Source organism: Paroedura picta, chromosome 7 (genome assembly GCF_049243985.1).
Source record: "Paroedura picta isolate Pp20150507F chromosome 7, Ppicta_v3.0, whole genome shotgun sequence".
In the NCBI taxonomy this organism is placed as follows: domain Eukaryota; kingdom Metazoa; phylum Chordata; class Lepidosauria; order Squamata; family Gekkonidae; genus Paroedura; species Paroedura picta.
The window spans coordinates 79792557-79805580 of NC_135375.1; the positions used below are offsets into that span (position 1 = coordinate 79792557).

Consider the following 13024-nt stretch of genomic DNA (forward strand, 5'->3'; position numbering starts at 1 on the left):
CAGGATTGGTACTTGGATGGGAGTCCACAATAGAAGATGCTGCAGAGGAACGCAAGGCAATGGCAAACCACGTTGGCTTCCTACTGCTTCTACTTCCCTTGACAGCCCCTTGCCGGGGTCACTAGAAATCAGTTGCAACTTGATTACACGTACCTACATTTTAAATTATTTGCTTGCAAAATAGTTTTCATTTTTCAGTTAGCTTACATGAAAAGTCTTGCTGTTTTCTTTTTAATTTTAGAGGAGGAAGTTGTTACGACAAGTGAATATATCAGCATCAAAGAGCGATTCCAGTGATAAAGTGCATTGAGTCCTCACCATCCTTCCATGAAAATGGATATATACATTTGCACTATGCAGACAAAAACCCCTATTTGAGTTTTAAACATGCACGTGTGTTGCACAGATTTCCTGTTTTTAGCTTACCAAGTGGCTGAAGGAATTGTCTATAAAGCTAGTTATGTCTTCATATTGCAGTATGTCATGTTAGGTATAAGTAAGAATGAAACATATGCATAAATGCAGAGCAAAGTCTCCACATACACACTTCATGTTCTTGTGTTCCTTTTTTGAAAAACAGTTTTAGCTCAATAAAATCAGAGTACAGCAGCACCTTTAAGACCAACAAAGATTTATTCAAGGTGTGAGCTTTCGAGTGCAGACACTCTTCGTCAGACAGAGTGCTTGCACTCGAAAGCTCACGCCTTGAATTAATCTTTGTTGGTCTTAAAGGTGCTACTGGACTCTGATTTTATTGTGCTACTTCAGACCAACACGGCTACCCATTTGAATCTAGTTTTAGCTCAGTTTAGCTCAGAATGAATTCCCTGGTTCAATATGCTCAAAAGCTCATAGAGATACAGAAAAGGGCTCACTCCAGAAATACACAGAATCCTTCATTTACCTCCGTCACTCCTTTCCTTTTTTCCAGGCAAGAGTATTTGCCTTTTGACAACTGATGTATTTCCTTTTAAAACATAACCCTCTTGCCCTTCTTAAAATGCAATAGAAGAATATGAGATTTAAAGGTATGTGGTATGCATAGAAAGATTACTTGGAAGGAGAAAAGATGAATAATTTCTTTAAACCATAAAGCAAATACATAAATAATGAGCATGGCTTTTTATTATTTTTTTTTAAAAGAGGAGGCCAAGACCTCAGTTTTTAAATAGTGCAAAAGCTGACCTGTGCTCTTCAAACTACTACTAGTAAATTTATGGCGTGCATTTAGGCTTAATTTGCACAGAGATTTTTGAAATGGGGGGAATTATATTCATCATTCACACATTAACAATCTACTGTAACTACAGGAGATGCCAGGAAATGATCACTCCACCAATTTAGATGCAACTAGTGATTACTCAAGGGTCAGCTGGAGATGGGGGGAAGGGTGGTACCTGCAACTGCAACTTGCTGAATGCTCTTTTAACTGATTTGTGCAACTGCAAATCTGTGCATCAATATGGATGAACTATGCTTCAGAACATACACACACAAAGAGAAGTCTATGGACTGAACGCGTTGAGACCTCCTTGCAATTAAGCATTATACCCAAGTCCACTGGGTTCAGAAGAGTGTGACTACATAGGAATGCACTACCTGCTGTTTTACATAGAATCCCCTGAGTTTCAGGATTTGCTGGGGGGGGGGCAAGAAGGCCTATGGGGGGAACAGGGTAGCAGTGCTCTGGTATGTATATAGAACAGCTAACACAACAGTGCCCATTGGGTTTTTACAATTCTCAACTCTCCCTCAACCAAATGTTTGAAAGTCAAATAGTATTTTCAAGGATTCTATAAGCCATACCTTACAATATTTTTTTTCTTTTAAGCATTAGCTCTTCATTAAGTATGGCTGCCTTTTTTCTACATGATCCCTCACACACAAATGTCTCTCTTGTATTTGCTTTATATTTTCCTCTTCCCAGCTGCTGCTTTATATTAGCTTCAAAAGGTATTGCTTGGAAGGGGGGACGGGACTTCTCACTATATGGCTCCTGACATATAAAGTTGCCACAACCAATGTCAACTGACCAACTGTTCATTAGCAAGATTGTAAAACATGGTTGTACCTCCAGTGATTAAAGGAATTAGTAATATGAAATATAAGAACATCTGCAAACTGCTGACCAGGCAAGAATAATATATGTGATTGTGGGCTACAAGATGAAGGGGGGGAAATTTTCCAAAAGGTTCTTCTCTGTGTTCAATAGTTTATTGACTCAGTAATATATCAGGTCTCCCCTAGTCAGTAATGGTGTCTTTCTCTAATATGTTCATTAATTAATGAACTCAGTAATTAATTGCCTCTCAAGAAGATAGAAAGCATTACAGAATGGTGCTTCCTGAGATAACAAATGTTTTGTTTCAAATTTTATGTTTAGCTTCATCTTTCATAGTTAGATTATGTTTACCCTATAAGAGAGGTGTGTAACAATCACACCCCACTAAAATGGTGAGGATTGCTAGAGCAACTATGTGAAAGGTTGGGAAGAATTTTCATTAATCTCCACCTACTTTCTTTCTGTTCAGGAAAAGGTCACTAGGATGGTTGTTAAAAATTAGATTCAGCCTGAGATAGAGCATTTCAGTCATGGATTAAGTTTTATTGCTTGAACTCTAAATGATCCATTTAGCTGTTTTGAGCATTTTTATTGTGTGTGTGTATGTGTGTGGAGGGGGCGCTTTCTTTTTCTTTTGCATTCATATTTTTCACAAATGCCAATCCAAGAAGAAATTTGAGGTAGCATTTAATCATATATTCAATAATTATTTAACATTTGAAAAGGTATATAAATGGAATTGCAGTTTATGAGAACAAAGTTAGATATAAGTAAAAGTGAAACTTGCTATCCTGAGAGTGTCATTTGGAATATGCATGATTGGTAGTGTGTATAATTGAGCAGAATTAAAAGGGTATCCTACAGGGGGCATTGGAGGAGATAATCCAGGAGGATTTCTCCTTCAAGGCCCTTCCCACACCATCAATCCCAGGAATTGAATGTGTTGGCCTTGGGTGGGGCTCAACCAAGAGCTTGGCCATCTGGCTGGCATACCATGTGCCTAAAGCACCTCTGGATGCCCTGCAAGTCCTGCTGTAGACAGTGGCGGCCTGGACACTACAGTTTCCTAGACTACTAACCCTGGGGGACTTGAACATTCATACTGAGCTACTGCCCTCTGGAAATGGGATGGACCTGGTGTCAGCCATGGTGGCAATAAGGCTCGAGCCATTTGTTGTTGGCCCTACCCATCAGGCAGGCCACACCCTGGACCTCTTTTTTGGCACAGGATTGAGTGTGGATCTGGTCATGGCAAATGCTGTGTCACAGTCAGACCACTATGCCCCTGAAGCCTCCTCTTCAGTTGGGCGTCAAACAGATTTTCACTTGCCTGCGGAGACTTATGAACCCAACTGGATTCCTGATCGCTCTGTGAGACCCAGTGCTTCCCGGCACTTCTCTAAATGATCAGTAACTGGCTTGACAGAATGATGACCATCATTGATGAGATAGCTCCCTGTTGTCTCTACCCCTATCTCAAACCTGCCCCTTGGTACACTGAGGAGCTTCACAAGAAGAAATGGGAACTGAGAAGGAAGCTTACTTGACCTGAACCAGGCCAGAGCTTTCTCCATCCTGGCCTCCACCTGGTAGAATGAGCTCCAAGAGGAGATCAGGGCCCTAACGGAACTAGAAGAACTCCCTGGGGCCTGTAAATGAGAGGTTTTCCGCCAGCCATTTGGTTGAGGTTGACCAGAACAAACATCTTCCCCTTGGCCCCTGAGCATCCCTCCAATGAAATTAACATCTTAAACCAACCAAGCATGAGTCCATCTGTATGGTGTGGTTATGTATTTACGGTTCACACTATTTATTATTGTTTTATTGTTATTACTAGTAATAGAGCCCACTGTATGAAGAATACAGCGAGCGCTAGGAACTAACCTTAGTGTCCCCCTGGCAGCAGTCCTTTGGGTGGGCTCTCAGCGGTGGCGGCTGTTTGAGGGGGCGGCCTGACGCGGCGAGAGGTGCTTTGCGCCTCTCGCCACATCAGGCCGCTGGGCAGGGAGCCCCCGGCAGCCGCGCGGGCAGCGGCCTGATGCGGCGAGAGGCGCAAAGCACCTCTCGCCGCGTCAGGCCACCGAGCAGGGAGCCTCTGACAGAGGCTCCCTGGGGTGATGGCCTGACGAGGCGAGAGGCGCTTTGCGCCTCTCGCCGCGTCAGGCCGGGAGCAACTGCGAGTTGCTGGGGCTGGGAATCGGAGGGACCAATCGGATTGGTCCCTCCGATTGTCTGTCCAGAGGAAGGGTCCAATCCGGACCCTTCCTCATCACGGACAGATCCTGCCCCAGAAGCCCTTAGCGAATTATTTAGTCCGCGGCGCCCATGGCGCCGCAGGCGGTGTTTAGATGGTTACCAATTTTCTCTGTATTGTTCCTGTTCCTCTGTTTCATATGAACCGCCCTGAGCCTCAGGGGTGGGCAGTATATAAATAAAATCAATCAATAAATAAAGCATAGAGAGGATAGGAACTTCCTGATGATTTTCAAATTATGTCCTCTAGTGTCCTGATTGGCTCAACAAGAGACTTCCTGGTTTTTTGAGCACACTTCCTCCTTGCTTGCCTCCAGAACAGCAGCTGTTTAATAGAAGAATGGTTGCAGACAAAGCTAGAATTTCTGTTGTGAGCCACTTACTTGTGAACTTCATACATTAGTTAAAAATCATTCTAGTGTTCTGAGGCCCTAATAAGATTGAGTGGGGAGGTCGTTGGATAGGACTGCTAACTCTGGACTAGGTGATGGAGCCTGGGAAGTGCAAAGTTTGGGAAGGAAAGGACTTCATCAGTAGGGTATAATGCCATTGAGGCCATCACCCAAAGCAATCATTATTTCTAGGGGAACATATCTCTGTAGTTGGGAGATTAGTTGTAATTCTGTGAGATCTCCAGACTGGAGAGTTGGAAGGCCTCCAAACTGAAATTCTGATGACCACTAATTACAGTCAGAACTAATATTATGAAAGACTAAACAGCCTTCTTCAGAGAGGTCACCTTGTTCATTAAAATGGTACAAAATTTCAGCATGCTGTAGAATGTAATTAGCACAGTGAAAGAGCACAAAATCTTATGCACATTTATCGTAGAAAAAGTCCCATTTAATACAATGGGATTTACACTGAATGCACATTGAACTGGGTAGTTTGTTAATTATGTCATTTGTATGACTGACATGGAACTTCACCATGCCTTGTTGCATTATTCCTCAAACAAAACAGCTGCTTTGGAGAGGCCCTCTTAACCCTCCATACAACAGTGTCTACACAGGTCACCACTGTCCCTCCTTCCCATCAAACCCCACATCTTCCAAAGGGCAGGCTAGGCAGGAAATGCCATTGAGAGGGGATGCCTCCTTCCTGCCCTCCCACATCTCCCAAAAGCCAGGCTGGGTGGGAAAGGCTGATAGATCCCACCAGCCTTTCTGAAGAGAGGAAGGGTGGAGGAAAATCAACAGTGCTCCAATGTTCTATCTGCAGTACCATGGGGAGGTGTTGTAAGCCTAAGGAAGACTGCTTGGAGGAAAAGCCTTGATAGAAGCTCCCAGCTTTACCTGAGCCTCAGGTGGATGAGAACGTAGCTCAGAGAGATGTTTAACAGGCAGAGAACTCTGACCAGGAGGAGGGAATGGAGCTGCAGATAAACCAGGGCTTAGATTCCAAAATTGCAGCAGGAGCTCCTCCTTCCTCTGTCCAGCCTCCAGCTGCAGCTCTCTGCCTTGCCAGCCCACCTGGCTCACCTGAGCCAATTAAGCAATGCCAGCTGGAAGAGAGCTCAACTGTAAAAGGTACCACACTATGTTAGCAAGACAACTGCTGACTGCAGAAGACTGTGAGTCATCACAGACTGGGGACTGAGTAGCTGCTTACAGCCTATATTAACTCAAGGCTGGGAGGCCTATGACCTGCTCTTTCTGCTGATGTCCTTAGACTGCCTGAATGAACCCTTGATTCGCTGGACTGAGTGAAGACTCTCCCTTGGCATTCTGTTTTTGAAAAATGGGTTGTCTCTACCTTCCTGACAGGTTGTCTGTGCTTCCTTCCAGAAAAGAGCTGAAACTAAAACAGGAGGCAAAGGAAGCACTGGCTTCCCTCCCTTGCCTGGGGGAGATTAAGGGTGGAAATAGATGGAGGATGGGGCAACTTACCCCCAGTAAGGCCTTTCAGAGAGTCCAGCACATCTTCCACCCAGGAAGCAGTAGAAACAGGAAGAAGAGGACAAATAAGCCCCACAATTGGACCTCAATCGCAGAGTGATCTCTTTCCCAATTGGTAGCACACTCCCAGGGATGCAGTGAGTTGACTGCATTCAAATTGAACTGATTGGCTCTTGTCGGCAGGCATGCAGTTTGAACTGATTGGCCCTAACTGTCAGAGTGCTCTCTCACTATTGGTTGCACACTCCCAGGGAAGGCAATCAGGTAGGGAGTGGGTCATATGTAAGCAATTTGAACTGATTGGCAGATTGCTCTCTCCCTATTGATGGCACAGCTCCAGGGAGGGACAATCAAGTAGGGAGTGAGTTGTCTACATGCAACTTCAGCTTTATAATGTTTACTGATGTGATAGTGATAATTATTTTGCATTCACTAAAAAATACAAAATCTCTTTTGCTGACTCAGCCTGGAAGATAGAAACCAAACCCGCTCAAGGTGATACTACAGCAAAAAAAATATTTATTACGGTGTTATAGTAGAATTTAAGGGCTTCTTCAGTATACTGTAAGCTCCAACTTCAGAGAAACATTATGTCCCGCCATGTAAATAATCCACAAATAGTAGGATCATCAAATTCAACCTCAAGATAAAAACCTTAGTCGGTTTTTTAACATTTTCACCAAGATTATAAATGTCTCCAAGGAACCTTTATAATATCAATTGCAATGTCATAATTCCATCCAAATCTACTCCTATGCAAGTGACTTCACTGTTCTTTCTAAAATATTTCCATTAAATGCATGTATTCAGAGCTTAAAATAGGCCTTCTGATTTCACTCAGCGCCAATATTTTCAGCGTCACTTCCTAGATACTTCCTCTTTATTTCTACCTCAGAGTCTAATTCAAGGTATAAAAAAACACTGTCTGATATCATGTTACAATATGTTAGCATTACTGGTAATGGTATCCTTTCAGAAATGGGGGAAGGGTGGGTAGTAGTATGAGGATGTATGAATTTATCCTGTATTAATTGATTAAAATGCTGATCATGAAATGGAGAAGAATTGATGAACTGATTCTTCTGTTGATGAAATTACATTTGTTTGTGCTGTAGTGCATGGAGGGGAAAAAGAATTGATGGACTGAGCCTGATATTAATTGATTGAAAAGGCATAAGCAATAATGGAATCCTGTAGCTGGAGGTCACCTGAAGGTCACCTATGGAAAATCCACCTATGGAAAATCCTCTTCAGATAGAAATGATGGGGTGGATTCAACAAGTTTTACTCCTGGTGCAAAAGGAAAGAGATGGTCTCTTTGGCCATGCCAAAAAACTACACTGAGGAAATACATTTAGATTATCTGTCACGTGTTCTAATTTGGGGGAGGAAATCACATTTATTTCTCCCCCAAACAGCTGAATAATAGCTTTATTTTTTTTTAAATCACCTCTCACATTTTTCTCATCTCTTGTCTGAGGACACAGTTCTCTCATTGTTCTATTTTCATAATAACTCACGAAGTAGGCTAGGATGACAGTGTGATTGGTTGAAGGTTACTCAATAAGCTTCAAGATTTAGTGGAAATTTCAAACCAGGTTTCCCGAGTTCATCTGACACTCTAACCATTACACCACACTAAAATCCTAAAAGGTCTGAATTTCCCTACTGACTGTCAACAATGCCAAAGACAACAGTGGTTTTGCAGTTAATTAGAACTGTAAAATCAGGTATACTGCTTTCCTGATTTTCTTTAATAACAGCAACAACCTTATTTTAGGCAGAGGAACTATCTGCTGTTCTGTATCATTTCATGTTAGATACAGAACTTATGCTAATTAAACAAACAATCTTAAAGTATTTAACACTTTCTTTCCCTTATGTAAATGTTTGGTTGACAGGTAAACAGTACTGTAATAAACTGTAATGAATGCAGAAGAGTTCTATTTTTCTAAAAATTAAAATTAAAATCTATTATGCCAATAAATGCAACAAAGTTATTTTAGAATTAATGTTAATGTTATGTTTGATCTTATTGTTTGGAAAATGAAAATTATTTATTGCACTGTCAATAGGTCAAATAGATTTAACAAGTTTCTCAAAAAAAAATACAAACTCCTGCAGCATCTATCTACCAAAAAGTTGAATGAATGCATATCCAATAAGCAGTTATCTTTTTTTCAAATAACATGCAATATATTGAGAAAAAGATCTATTGTCTACATTCAGTTCAGTCACTTACCACAATGCATTATTGTCAGAAACAATCCATTTGTTCTAGACACGGCCTTGCATTTGTACATCCTGAACTTAGCTGTTATGTCCCTGAAATATGAAATAGCCACTACTACCCATAGACAACTTTAACTCACATGGTGCCATTTCCAGCCATTGAAAAATAATATTATGTCCAGCAATCACTAAGAATCTGTTTCTAGAATGAATCGTCAATATTCGGAATAAGCATAGGCCCTTGAGCATTTCATAGTGAACTCTGCATTGCCACAAGTAAATCAGATGTCTACTTTTTCCTCTGCCTCAGAAAGAAATACATACTAACAGCTACAGTTATGTCATGTGTGTTTTATTTTTGAAACACACATGCACCTTAACATTCAGATCAGAGATGGGTATTCTTGGGAACCATTCTCTTATTCTGTAACCATATTCATAGAATCATAGAGTTGGAGGGGGCCATCTAGTCCAGGGGTAGTCAAACTGCAGCCCTCCATATGTCCATGGACTACAATTCCCATGAGCCCCTGCCAGTGAATGCTGGCAGGGGCTCATGGGAATTGTAGTCCATGGACATATGGAGGGCCGCAGTTTGACTATCCCTGATCTAGTCCAACCCCCTGCTCAATGTAGGATCAGCCCAAAGCATCCTAAAGCATCCAAGAAAAGTGTGTATCCAACCTTTGCTTGAAGACTGCCAGTGAGGGGGAGCTCACCACCTCCTTAGGCAACCTATTCCACTGCTGAACTACTCTGACTGTGAAATTTTTTTTCCTGATATCTAGCCTATATTGCAAACATTTACCAACATATTCTCTTTCTCCTTCCAAAACTGTACAGTTCTGTAACAGAGGCCTGCAAAGTTATGAATCATACAGACATGGACATCATGGAACATCCTCACATGAAAAGGAGAAAGTATCAAAGGGTAGGCCTATATGGCATCCTAATTTAGAGAACAAGTAAGGTTTTCCTGCACAGGGACAGACTTGTGTGCTTTCCCCAATCGTACAGAACAATGGCAAAAGGACTTTCAGATGGCACAGCTTCTCCACAATTTTCATGCCTCAGTCTTCTCACAGCAGCTATTCATTAACACACAAATATATGCACACACTGAGCCACTGTTGCTTTCTTAAGTGTTTTTTTTTAATTTGGCAACTGAATTTCATTTTATCACTATCATGTTTAGAAGAAGAGTTGGTTCTTATATGCCGCTTTTCTCTACCTGAAGGAGCCTTAAAGCAGCTTACAGTCGTCTTCCCTTTCCTCTCTCCACAACAGACACCCTGTGAGGTGGGTGAGGCTGAGAGAGCCCTGCTCAGTCAGAACAGTTTTATCAGTGCCCTGGCGAGCCCAAGGTCACCCAGCTGGCTGCATGTGGGGAAGTGCAGAATCGAACCCAGCATGCCAGAAGTCCTCACTCCTAACCACTATACCAAGCTGGCTCTCTGGGATATGACAATCTATATGTTTATTTAAACTGTACAGAATAAATAAACAAACAACCATATACACATATACACATACACACACACATACATGTGAAAAAAGTCTCTAGCCCTTTCAGTTTTAGAGGCATAAAAGGAATACAAAGGTAGAGACTCTCCAGTGGGAAGAGCAAAATGACTGTTGTAAGGACATAAGCAAATAAAACAGATAGTCTCCTGATAGGACCAGGAAAATCCTGTCATGCAGGCTTTGCTGAAATCTTTCCCAATCCTTTGCAGTGAAGAAGGTTAGTGAAATATAGGAGAAAAGCCAAGAAAAATCTAAGGGGTACACAAAGACACTATACAGCTTATTCAAGACATTCAATAGGTGACCTCAAAGTAGCCATTTTATTACAAAGGAACTTCAAGAAGAGAATGGAAAGAGAAACGTCTGAAATGCAACACTCAGAACAATGGAATCCCAGGACTCAATAGGGACATTGGTTTCTTAACTCACTTAACATATGCCAACCTGCATTCTTAACAAGCCGTCAGAAAGACCTTATGTCATCTGTATTTTAATTTAGCTCTTATTTGGAATAATTGATTTGAACAAGTAGATTGTACTGTAACTTAAGAAAGGTATTGGTTTCTTAACCTCACTACATGTGCTAACCTACGTTCTCAATAATCCCTCAGGAAAGGTCAAATGTCCTCTGTATATTAATTTATCTCTTAATTGGAATAATTGATTTGCACAAGTACATTGTATGTAACTATGACTAGTCATTTGGAATACTATATATGTGTGTGTGTGTGTTTCTCTGATCTGTGAACCGAAACAGCCTATATATGTGTGTGTGTGTGTTTTCTCTGCTCTGTGAACCGAAACAGCCTTCAAAGAAGTTGATGCCCTAAGATTCTTCCATGTTTGAGAGAACAGGCAGGGAGCAGAAGGGCAATATCTCAGCTAACTGCTGTCAGCAACTGATTATCTATTTGCCCATTATTCTCTTAATGTGGCATATTTATTGTACACCGAATGTTTCCCATGCAAGTGAACCGAAATGTCCAAATTGCCATTTTTCCTATTTATCTTTGGAATCTTTTAATTATGCTGTATGTTAATTTACACTCTCACACTCTACCTATTAGTCTGAACAGATTACCTCCAACCCCGTTATATTGTATCTGAGGAAGTCTGAGGGTACACAAAAGCTCATACCTTGAATACAATTTTGCTGGTCTTAAAGGAGCCACTAAGCCTCTTGTGGCGCAGAGTGGTAAGGCAGCCGTCTGAAAGCTTTGCCCATAAGGCTGGGAGTTCAATCCCAGCAGCCGGCTCAAGGTTGACTCAGCCTTCCATCCTTCCGAGGTCGGTAAAATGAGTACCCAGCTTGCTGGGGGGTAAACGGTCATGACTGGGGAAGGCACTGGCAAACCACCCCGTATTGAGTCTGCCATGAAAACGCTAGAGGGCGTCACCCCAAGGGTCAGACATGACTCGGTGCTTGCACAGGGGATACCCTTACCCTTACCCTTAAAGGAGCCACTGAACTCTACATTTGTTGTGCTGCTTCAGACCAACACAGCTACCCACTTGAACAAATACACTAGGATGCTGTGGGTAACCAGACTCTCTCCTCCTTGCCAACAGAACCAAGCCTGGAACAAATATCCCAGGTGGAAAAGGTCCCAGCATGTTCCAGGGTTTTTTCCTGTACGATAAATCGGGAATAAATCTGTTTTACTCCAGCTCAAAGGGAAATCCTTGGACTGGCTGAAAAGGAGGGAGCATCTGTGTAATACTCCATTGCCAGTATGCACTGAAGAGTCAGTACTGATCTCTGAAATTAACCTGATATAAACAATGAATTAAGCATTTGTGGTGGTTATTAATTGTTATGATGTCTCTTAACAGAATAGTTTTGTGTGGACATTCAGGGAGTGTTGGGTATTTTACACAACTTTGAACAAATTTAGACAAGTTAACTGCAGTTCTGCTACGTGATCCCCTTATCTGGCAACCAGCCATTTTATACAGAAAGAAGGGCCCTCTGACATCAATGTGATTCCAGGAATAAAACCCTGAGATTCTTCCTTTTGCATTTAAATGTTGTTCAATACTCCTGCGACTTTTCTTACCCCTCCCACCCCAGTCAGAGATGCCTGGTGAGTGGCTCAGTGCACCTCAGCAGTTTTACATCATATTATATTAGTATTGTTTCCTACTTGTATTTATTTTCACTAATATAATTTGAAAGGTGCTAATATCATTATATTTCTCTGTGGCATTCATGAAAACAATTACTAATATGAAACGATGGCAAGAATACTAACAAGACGTAAGATTGCAGTTGAGATAACAAGGGCTCTCCAGTTAGGAAAAACATATTGTACAGAAATGTTTTAAAACTCTAAGCCCGGCCATTCTTTAGGGACAGTTGAAAATGGCATGGTGGAATATGGGGGAGGGGGAGGAGTTAAAATAGTGTTTGAAATCCTATTTCTTTCCTATAGTCACATCTGTTTAAAAAAGAAAGCCATGTAGTTATTTCTGAGCAATGTTGTGAGTGTGATGGTTTGCCATGAATCAGCATGCTTGTGCTGATGAAGGCAACCAGAGGAATAGAATTGCACTTTTGCAGAAATAGTATTATTAACCGTAAACATGGTACTCTGTATTAACAGGACCCAGCAAACATCTGCAGTCACACAAACCAGGATTGTTTTCTGTGCAACAGTTCGTATGTCAGAGATGCTTCACATATACAAATGGGAAGTCATGTTGGTCTGAAGTAGCACAACTAATCAGAGGTGCTACTGGACTCTGATATTGCCAAGCAATTAAATACTCAGGAATCCTCATGGGAGAGCCCTGATCTGTTTTTAGGTTAGGAATTTTCACTTGAATATTACAATTTACACATTTGTGACAGGAAAAACTTGTAGCAAAACCCCAGTATAAATTTGTGTAGATGAAGCAGCTCTTAGCCAAAGCAGTCAAGTGGAGATTTGGGTATATGGCTCAAACTCTGTATTTGCCACTTTCAATGGGTAGTTTTCAGGCTACCATTTCAAAAAATGAGGGTGCATATTTGTATACCAATACACAATACCACCATATATAGCTGTTATATTGT

At 41.5% G+C, this 13024-nt stretch overlaps 1 protein-coding gene across 9 annotated transcripts in view; it reads right to left on the reverse strand.

Annotated features, from left to right (window-relative positions):
* Nucleotides 1-13024, reverse strand: part of BNC2 (basonuclin zinc finger protein 2) — a 450738-nt gene that overhangs the window by 154085 nt on the left and 283629 nt on the right. The gene's annotated exons all lie outside the window — the stretch shown is intronic.